Source organism: Lissotriton helveticus, chromosome 1_1 (assembly GCF_964261635.1).
Source record: "Lissotriton helveticus chromosome 1_1, aLisHel1.1, whole genome shotgun sequence".
Taxonomy (NCBI): domain Eukaryota; kingdom Metazoa; phylum Chordata; class Amphibia; order Caudata; family Salamandridae; genus Lissotriton; species Lissotriton helveticus.
This window is the reverse complement of record NC_136057.1, coordinates 642,745,585-642,755,408: the sequence shown is the minus strand read 5'-3', so window position 1 is coordinate 642,755,408 and position 9,824 is coordinate 642,745,585. Positions and strand designations below refer to the sequence as shown.

The following is a 9,824-nucleotide window of genomic DNA, read 5'->3' as shown; positions in this document are numbered from 1 at the left end:
CGACTACAGTTCAAGGTATTTCTTTTTTTGTAGGTACCACATTGACTTTTGCAATTTCTCAGTTGTCTTTAATTAATCTCTTTATTAATCATATGCTGGATGACTTAAGTTTCCGACACACACTTTACCAGTAGCTAGTGGCAGAGTGGGCTAAAGAACGGTGATGGATCAAACCCAGATCTTTTGACTGGGTGTGAGTGTTTGATTGGTTCAGATGATCCGTCCATCACCTCCCCCTTTTGTACCTCTTTGGCAATAGGCAGGGGTTTAGTTTGGAACCGGTAGAGCATGTGAGATAGTAGAGTTGTCAATTATTTTAATAAAGCCCTTTAAATATGTAGTGTGGTTATATTGTTTATCGAATCCATGGGAAAAGACGTTTCATAACTCACTAAAACAAAGTTATCCCTAGGTCTGATTTTTGTCCAAAACACACCATCTTCAAGTAACGTATGTGAGGTGTATGGTTTATAGCCCACAAGATTACCTGGTTTATAGCCCACCAGATTACCGGGCTCAGTTGCGGTAAATTGGTAAGGCTTTGCCAAAGGGTTAGGGGAGGGAGGCAGAGGGGGTAGTGGGGTCGGGGTCTAAAAATAGCCTTATTTGCTGTTATGGCTACAAAAATATAGCAAGCAGAACCTTTTCATACTCTCAGAGCAACTACTTTAGAATCTTAGGAAACTGCTAAAACATGTTCAAACATATCTAAACATTTTTAAATATGCAGTGACTATATTACATATGCCAACCTTAGAAATGCAAACATAGGAATAAAACAATATTTACAAATGTTAAAAATGTCAGATTTATTAGGATGTTAATAACCATTATACAGGATAAAGTTCAGGAGTTTGTTGGGAGACCTCAAACAGATGCAATCCAACAGTTGCTAGTTTACAAATTGAACTTGAGAAAATATTCATTCTCCGCAATTATTTACACACTGTGAATGCAGGTCTTCCATTCAACTTTAAACAATTTATTTTCAGGCAAGGCACATAAAGAATATAGACAGACTAAATTCAGCAGTTACGAATTTCATTTTTTACATTGATATACAAAAACAACTTTAATGAGGAAGATTCAACTACAATTAGTCACACAAACTAAAGCAAACAACTGGTATGATACTATGACTTAAAAGAAAAAGTTAATCTCCAGAATGTATAAGCTGTTAAACAGCAATGCAGACTAAACTAGTAGCCTGCTCACAGTGAGAAAGAATGGATGGATCAAGAAAACCATTTCTAAACAATTAGATTTATGTGTGCTATAACAAATTATTAAGTGAACAATAATGCTCCATTCTTAAATCCTCCCCTAAACTATTCAGAATATCCAGAGCAAAATTCTGGAATTCCACATAAGCATCAAATGCTTGTTATTCCTCCTGCTAATTAGGTAGCCCTCTGTAAATTATAAAGAGCTTAAACTTAAAACAATTGTAACATACTTGCAATTTAAATGCTATACATATGCTAAAATATAGCAAAATATTAAACAATGCATAAACTTAACGTTCATTATTCTATTAATCTATACAGAGCGTCATCTTGTTGACAACAAAGTAAAGGAATGCTTCAACACCATTTTCCATGTCCAAATTTCATTGTTTCTATTTCATACCCAAAAGTTATCCTCCCTTCTGGAAAAGAATATTTACAAATAAAATCGTAGTTCTTTTTAAAATGTATAAAAATTAACGTTGTCATCACCCATAAGGTAATGTACAAACGAGTTAATAAAAATGCACAGTGAAGGCTGTAGTTAACAAGACTGATATTTGGTTACATCCATACAGTTTGTGCAGATGCAAGGCAGTCTCCTGATTTCAATAGACCTAACTGATAGATCTGTATGGTCTGCAAGCAAACAAAAACTGAGAATAAGGCAGCATGCATGTTTTAAAAGGTAAACTGAATTCAAATGTACAGTATTTGTCAAAATAATCTGAAGGCAAGAATGTCTGTCCTGAAATATTTCATAAAACAGAGGAACTTCAAAGGACAAAGTAAATCATTCAAATATTCTGTTCAATGTCTGTACAAATAACATTCCTACAATTACAAGTATACATACAATCAAGATACTTTTCATTGTGGTCTAATACTAATTACTTGAAAATTTACAAGACATGAACATAAATAAAGCTGTTAAAACTGGCAAGTACAGTACTGGTCCATCATTCAGCACACATCTTCTCGTCACTCCAAAAGCCATAATTTAAAACAATATGAAATCAGTTTTAACCTATGGGAAAAAGATTCACAGAATTAGTACATGGTTTATGTACCTATACATGGCCTACAAAACTTTTACAGCAGAACTTGGCCACCTCAAACCCAATGTGTCCAGAATAAGTAGGACTTTAATGCCAAAATTAAAAGTTACTAACCTGCTACTCAAGACCAATGAGCTTGGTGGATCAGGCAGGCTAAGATTTGGATTTGGCCTGTAACATGGATGTTAACATTGTTTTAGTGCCCCCTGCAAGGACTGTAACTCAGTGCAGAAGAAGCATCCAGAAACCCCATTGTAAACCCATATCCCAAACTCTGTGCCCGAAGGGGAATTTTTAAAAGAGAAAAAACAAGTTACTTACCTGTACACTGTGGTTCTCTGGTATTGCTATCTTTAATAGATTAACATGCTTGAATCTTCCACCTTCATCATGGTGGGAGTCCCAGAGTATCCATTCCCTGCAGAGCCACCATACATCAGATTTCGAACACGTGTAGTTAGTCATTAACAAAAGAGGTATGGAAGGGTGCACCTGTCAGGGGAGGATGGAGGCCCACATGTGAATCTATAAAAGATATCAATACTGGAGAACCACAGTGTACAGGTAAGTAACTTGTTTTTTGTCCAGTATTGTATCTTTTATAGATTCACATGTTTGAATCAGACAAGCAAGCAATACATAATCTGAGGTGGGAAAAACAGGTGAACCATCCCACCATGCGACAATGTCACCACCTGAAGTGAACCAAGCCACTTAACTTCTGCGGTTATAAAATACACATATATCTATGTATATACATTAAGATTTGGCAGAGAGAATAACCATAATAGTAGTAAACATAATGATAATAAAAATTCTTAATAAACCTCAGGACTGAGGCCTACCTTAAGCGAACAGACGAAGAGCCGCTTGGCCAACCGCAGCATCCATCTTTCGCAAAGTAGCCAGGCAGTAGTGCCTTGTGAAGGTATGGACGCTTGTCCATGTCGCTGCCCTGCAGATGTAGGACAGAGACACACTGGCAAACTGTGCCGAGGATGTTGCCATCTTCATCGTGGAATGGGCAGTCACTTTGAAAGCAAGTGGGTGACCCGCATGGCTGAAGGTTATAGTAGAAGAAACCCAACGAGCAATCGAAGCTCTGGTCAAAGTTTGACCCTTCCTAGGGCAGAGAAGGCGATGAGCAATTGAGTAGATTTGCAGAAGGTAAAACTTTACACATTGTTAGATGTCCAAGGAAAGCAGAGCTCTCTGCTGGTGTAAACGGAGCAGGAACGAATGAAGGCAGGACCACAGGTTAATTCAGATGGAACATGGTAGGTATTTTGGGTATGACCGAGGGAATAGTGGGTAGCACCACTATCCTGCTGGAACTGAAGGTAAGGATCTGTTGCAGTGAAGGCTTGAATTTCACAAATAAGTCTAAGCAACGTGATGGCTTAAAGAAAAGCCACCTTCCAAAATAGAAATTTTCTGTCACACTTGTGAATTGGCTCGAATGGCGCTTTCATGAGATGAGACAACAAAATGTTTAACTGCCAGAGCACCGGAGCAGGATGAACCGGCGGGTAGGCTCTGAAAAGGCCTTTCGTGAATTCCTTCACCAACTTGCAGGACAATAGGGACGACTAGTTTGAACGTCTCCTATACCTTGAAATTGTGGCCAAATTGACTTTTACCGAGGAATGAGAGGTGCCAGCTTTTGCTAGCGACAGGAGATATGGCCAAACCTCCTCCGGAGATGGAGCGGATTGTAGCGTAGCTCTTATTTTCCCAATAGGCTCTGCGCATTGGAATAGTACCTACAGCAGTAAAGGCCTAGGCCAGACGTTAACTAGGTCTACTACTGTCGATGCTAGACTTAATTTTTGGGTTTGCCAGCTAAGCTCAGAGTTCGCTAGAAACTTTCTCGAATGTTCAAGGAAGGATTAACTCCCCTGATTAGACAAGAAGGGATTTAGTTTCTGACAACCATAGAACATGACAACTTTGCTCTCCCCTAATCAAGAGTCAATCTCAAGAGTCGTGTGAGCACAAGGCAATTATTTTACTCAGTCAGTACGTGCATTCTTAGTCTCATCAGAATGTAGAGAAAAGGAAGAGACGGGCGTGTTCAATAAAAGGTGTTATTTATTGATCAGTCTCTTTTCTCGTACAAGAGAAATGGATCGATATTATTGCAATACTTATAGTTAAGTAAAGTGCATACATTAAAAGCAATAGTATAAAATAATACTGTAAAAACATTGATATGGTTTCTGAGCCATATGATGTTTAAAAATGATTAAAATATATTTACATACATATATACATTTGACTAAACGTACTCAACTGGTGTTTCTAAATACGCCTACCCCGTGTACCTGACCTAAGTCTAATGCGTGGGCGGGAATAGAAAGTTACAGTTTAAGTTAAGTTTGTTTTTGCCAAGTGAATAACTAAAGAATTCTCTAGGAGGGGTTATTCAGTTCTGTACCTGGAATTTAGGATGAATGAGGAATGGTATCTCTTTCTCTGCTCTCGATATTCCAGGCTGCCTGCGAGGGCTGCCCGAAAGCGCCGGTGCTGGGTCTCTCGGCTTGAGATAGCAGCGCGTCTCTCAGCGCGTCAGGAAGGCAGGGCTGCTGCCTGCGGGGTCTGCTTCTGCTCTCGGCTTCGGCAAGTATGGCTGCTCCGTCTTGTCACCACGCGTGTCTTTGCATAGGGCAAGGTCGGCAATATTTATACCTTAAAGGTGCCGAGATTGACGTAAGGATGGACATAGGTACGTCAATAAAGATGTCATACGACTTGCTCGTTAGCACATTCTTTTGCAAAAGTTCTCTGTGAAATCAAAACAATGGCCGCACGGATTTTCCAGGTTGTCATAGGTTTGATTTGTTATGAGAACGTCGTATGCCTTATCAGGGGCTGGAGGAATGTCGCTTGTCTAATTAGATCTCAAGCGTTATGACCTAATCAGATAACACGTTCCTGTGCCGTAGTGTGACTGCGTCAGATAACGGTATCTGCATCATGGGGGTTTTCTTGCCTCATGGGCTGACTGTTAGTTAACTTGATAGTTAGTTTAACCAGAATAGGGTCAGGAATAGGGGGACTGATTCAGAACCTATAGAAATACACGACACCCACTCCACGCTAACTATGGTCATATCTACTAATCTATGCATAGTATAACATAGTACAACATACTATAGAGTATAGTGTATACCTTACCACCCCAAAATACATAAATGCATTTCGAAATTTTCAAATATACTGAAAAATTGCAGTCATATATATTGTATGCACTTAAGCTATGAATTAAATGCAAAAGTAAACACGCATTGTAATGCATTATTGCTTTTTGGTATATGAGAAATACACATGAAATGGCTCTTAATATAGCTATACAGAAAGGAAAGTCGAGACCATTTCATCACATAATAAAATATTTGTGAACATACCAGCGGGCAGCTAAAGTCTATATAAAGTATCTAAAAATAGAAATCTTAGTTCTCTAGGAATAGTTTCTTACTCTAAGCAGAAGATCAGTGTCCCGGGGAAAAAATATATAGAAAAATATTTTAAGGGGCTTGCTGAAAAAAGTTGCTGTCCGTGAACTGGATTGTAATTGTTCATGTGACTTTATTTTTTTTAAAAGTTGAAGGCCGAATTCAGGGAACGCCGTGTGCGAGTTTACTCAAAAGTCTCTATTTCTGTTCCGGAGAGAACATCATATCATTCAGGCTTTCGAAAAAACTGTCAACAGCTTCATGGGAAAGTTCCACTAGGTCGGAAATAGGGGTAACCATGCATTCGTGCGCATGATTGTCTCCATTGACATTCTGATTTGCATTGCTGACAGAAGGTCGTACCTGTTCGATGTTGCTTTCATCTTGAACTTCACTACTCTTCAATCGTAGTGGTGAAGATTCCAGGAATGCCGTCATCAGAATTGGCATCCTTTGAGGGCAGCAGTGCGTGAACCTTGGTAGGAACCAACAGTGTATCTGCATCCACTGGCGCATCCGATTGTAGCGTCAGACAGGTGTCGAACACGCATTCTTCTCCGCATAGCAGACACCTTAGTACAGGTAAAACACACCTTTGCCACATTGGTCGAAATGATAGAAACCAAGTCATGTTTAGGTCTCTAAGCCGGGAGAGTCCCAGGATTTTTGATATCCGGTCCCGGTATCCAATGGCTAGGATCGTATCTTCCATTGTCGCGAGAGTTTGATCTGTGACATGGGTTGCCATAACGAAAAATAAGGACTAGGAATAGGATTCCTGCAATTAGTCCCAGGATCAGGGGAAGTCCGCCAAAAATCGAATGGACGAAATCTGGAAAAATACCCAGTATGGCTTTGAATGGTGTTAATGCCATCGAAAATACTGTCTTAAATACCTTTGAGACCCCAGTGGTATCAGAAATATTTAAGATTTCGCTCAGGATTTCCGCGAAATGTACGGGGGAATTAGTCGATAATAATGTATGTATCTCTGCAGTCGTCCTTGCGACTTGTAGATCATATGTTTCTTTTGATGACGTGAGCCTTGTAGGCGTCTGTAGAAGCACTGTTTTCATTCTGCTTAAAGTATCTATTCGAATAGAAGTAATTTTCAAACCGGGCCATGCCCTTGCCTCCCTGTCTGGTAAGGAGCTGGGGAACAAAGAACGTCCACAGCACTTGACCTTCGCTGTCGTGGTGACGAGATAAGGAGTCCCGGGCATAAGACTACAACATCTGCGGTCTACAATAAGAATGTAACTCCCATTATAGAGTCTTTGAAAGAATGGTTCTATTTCAGTTGCAGGTGCGCCTTGCTGGTGACATGAAAGGTTGTATGAATTCCCTTCACAGGCTCCGTGCAAACTAATTCTGTTACACAGAAGCGTGCCGCTTAGTGACATAGCACAATTGTTGCCACTAAGAAACACTTTCTGTCCTTTATTACTGACACATGCATGTGAATAGGGCAGGTTCCAAGTTGTTTTAAGGTACCCCTTTCCCAATTTCTCGTACATGCCAGCCTGTATATATTTTTGGCAGTATTGAAACCTGAAGGTTGAGATTGGAATATTTATGATTCCGTGGATTATCCATTCACTGACAGGTCGTTCTGACATTGTCAACGGTAATCTTTCTAGTTTTTCAATGCTCAAGATTGTATAATCAGCACCCTTCTGCGCCATGCCGATTTGTCTATCAGTAAGGTTAAAGATTTGGAATAGTGACGTAGTGTTGATTAAACGCCAAGGCACATAGCCTGAACGCAGATTTTAAACGTCCAGCCAAGCTGTACGATAGAACGCAATTGTGACTGACCATGTTGTAATAACAGTAAGTCTTGCGATAATATATCGATTGCTGAAGACACAATGCTGTCCAATGAAAAAATTCTGGAGGACAGAGTCATTAACCCATTGTCCACCACAGAAAGTGATTTTTCCAAATTAATACGATCAATTTCACGTATTCTCTCTGCTGTTTCAATTTGAGTAACCTTCCAGGCCTCATTGTATGCTGCATATACAGAGGCTGCTATGAAACGCTTTTGACGCTGTTTGCGTGGTCCCATTATGAAATCACGCAAGTCAGCACCATCAGTAAGTAAAGTTAGGTGTTGCTTAATTTCAGGCAGTGTGGAAGACTGTAGCCATTGAAGGCATAATTTGCCCACACTGTAGGTTGTTATTATCCCTGGGTGATGTCTTTGGGGATATCTAGGGTCTGGCCTAGTCATTTTGAAACCCTGTGTTTTATTCAGGAATCTATCTTGACAGTTATTTGTATCTGTGGGCCAGATCAACCATTGTTTCCAATCAGGATGTGTTCTGTTTTGGTTAAGTATATGGTTTATGTCTATTTCTTCATCTGTATCAGAGTTATTGCTAAACATTGTTGGCTTTGGAATAGACGGGTTATTTAAATCTTTGATTTTGGCTAAGCCAAGACAGGTGGTTTGTTGAACAGTGTCATTTAAAAATATCATTTGTTCTGGGATCATGCAGGCTCTAAACAAAGCTTCTATACCCTGTACTTGCCATTCTTTTGTACCCCAAACACTTTTCAAATCAACATTTTTGTCCCAATAATCGAATCCAAAAGTATTCATTTTTTCAAAGAATGAATCAGAATAAATCAATTTTGTGTTGGTTATCATGGTTTTGGTCCCTGTCTTGTTTGACAATTTATAATAAAATGTTTCAGCATTACTAGTGTTAAAACCTTGAAAGTATGAATATTTGTCATAAACGGTTCTAGAGCTCCCTTTTGGAGGTGTAGCACAATGTTCCCATTGATTAAAATTTAAAACATTTCTAGGTTGTGCAGATTTATGCAAGAAATGGTTACCATAATGGTTATAGCAATACATACTATCATAATTTGTAGAACCTTGCAAATAATCGTGTTTTGTAAATTTAGCAGACATTACTAAGTCAGACATCATATTGTTTATACTTTCAAAGTCCCAATCATCAGCAAATGAGTTTGGTTTTGCAAAATCACTCAAGGAGATCTTGATTTGGTGTGGATATTTCAGGATCTCGACCGGACCAAAAATTTCATAGTCAGTGTTGTCCCAGGCTACCCCACCAGGTATTGGAATTGCTGTGAAGTTGGCTGAAGAAAGTTCTGAAGAAAGTTCTCGTTTCTTGACGTGTGAAGATGTGTGTGGTTTGAGGACCAAGTTGATGTTCTGACTTGCTGTGTCCATTTTAGCATATTTTCCCTCAATGAAGCGTCCCAAAGTAAATACCATGATGAGCCAAAGTATGAGGATAAATGCACCAAAACCCACCCAAAATTCAATCCATGGAGAAATCAGATATGTTTCTTTTAGTTGTTTCAAAAGTTCCTTCGCTTTGTCTTTAAAGGATTTTGATGATGGCTGTGTCTTTTGTTCGCTGAAGCCTTCAGAGGAATCATCGAAGTTGATGAAGTAACCGGATGCAGTTCTGTCAATTGTTCCAATTGGTTCAGGATTTTTGTTTTTTGCATTTTCACTTGGTACTTCAGTATAGATTGGTGTGTCTCTGCTAAATGTCTTTATTTGGGTTTTCAGAGGTCTAAGTTCTATTGCATTGTTGCATAGTCCTTGTTGTTCTTCTGTAGGCGTTTCGAATGTGATGAGCCTCTTTGTTAGGACCTCTGTACTGGTAGCAAACCTTGGTGTTCTGCTACTTATTGGGAGTCCACTTGGCCTACTGTTTGTTATCGGCCACATGTTGTGGTTTTACCAGGTCGATGGATACAACTCGGTTCTCCTTTTTTCCAGCAAGTGGCGGTAGTACAACTGATCTTGTCCCGTTGACAGACAAGACAGGAACTGCTTTTCTGTAAGAAGGCCCAAATTCCTTCTTTACCGCGATCTTCTCCCTGACTAGATCCCCGACTTTTGGAATCCAGACAGGTCTTGCTGGGACAGGTGGTGATTCTTCAGTGGTTGTTGGCTGTTGTTTCAACTGTATGTTGCTCAGGTCTTTTCTTGTTTTGTTTAAGTCCTGCAAAATAGCCAAACGGTCTTTGACATCAAAGCTTTTTTCTGTTACCACTGAAGTCTGACTATCAAGGTCAGAGATCAACATCCT

General features: G+C 39.5%; 1 protein-coding gene across 1 annotated transcript in view; it reads right to left on the bottom strand.

Annotated features, from left to right (window-relative positions):
• Nucleotides 1-784: 784 nt before the first annotated feature.
• The window catches only part of GNAI1 (G protein subunit alpha i1), a 314,590-nt gene continuing 305,550 nt past the window's right edge, over nt 785-9,824 (bottom strand). The window contains exon 9 of the mRNA XM_078674173.1: nt 785-2,253. The gene's annotated coding sequence lies outside the window, so the exon portion shown is untranslated. The remainder of the gene's footprint in view (nt 2,254-9,824) is intronic.